Here is a 1,173-nt window from a genome sequence, read left to right on the forward strand (position 1 = left end):
AAAGTATTTGGCAACAAATTTTATATTTTGAAAGAATCTAGGCAAGGTAAATTTGATGTCAAAGGTGATGAAAGGCATATTTCTAGGATACTCATACAGAAGTAAAGCATACAAATGTTTGAATTTGTCTACTCATAAAATCATAGAAAGGGCACATGTGAGAATTGATGAGTTTGCAAAAAAGAGTGAAGAAGAAAGCAACAAAGAGCTTGAGGATTACAAAAGATTTGTTTACTATGAACCTAATACCCTACCAAATCTATCTAGTAGACAGGAGGCCTCACGTCCTGAATCCCCAAAATCTCCAACAGGTACCAAGTTACAAATAGTGCAACCCGAGTCACAGTCAGAGGCTACCGAGCTAGAGCAAACCAAGTCTAATAGACCTGAGTCATAGAAAATGGAACCTGAGCTTGATACTAAAGTTCATGATGAAATTAGTGAAACTCATTCCAAATCCAAAGAACCTATGTTAGCAAGATATGTCAGAAGACATCATGCACCTGATCAGATTGTTGGAGACAAATCAGATGGAACAATGAATAGAAACAAATTGAAAGGTACATGTTTACTTGTTGAGTTTGAACCTAGACATGTTAAAGATGCATTAGATAATGAAAGTTGCATTGAAGCAATGAATGAGGAAATAGAACAAATAGAGAAGAATAAAACTTGAACTCTTGTTCCTAGACCCAAGGATAAAAATGTAATTGGCACAAAATGCGTATTCAAAAATAAGCTAGACGAAGATGGAAAAGTTTTTAGAAACAAAGCAAGGTTATTATGTAAAGGCTATTCTCAAGAAGAAGGTATTGATTATGGAGAAACCTTTTCTCCTATTGCAAGATTAGAAGGTGTTCAAACTTTACTAGCCTATGTAACTCACAGAGGATTTAAAGTTTATCAAATGGATGTAAAATCTACATTCTTGAATAGAATTTTTGATGAGGAAGTCTACATTAAAAAACTTGAAGGTTTTGTAGATCCAAGAAAAAAGGACATGGTCTACAAGTTACACAAAGAATTATATGGTCTCAAGCAAGCTCCCAGAGCTTGGTATGAAAGACTTCATAACTACTTGATACAAATTGGTTTTCAAAGAACAAATGATAATAGTAGTCTATATATCAAAGAAGGACCAGACAAAAAGATTATGCTAGCAGAAATATTTGT

The sequence above is a fragment of the Cupressus sempervirens genome, chromosome 5 (assembly GCF_028749045.1).
Source record: "Cupressus sempervirens isolate cs-2001-9-10 chromosome 5, ASM2874904v1, whole genome shotgun sequence".
NCBI lineage: Eukaryota > Viridiplantae > Streptophyta > Pinopsida > Cupressales > Cupressaceae > Cupressus > Cupressus sempervirens.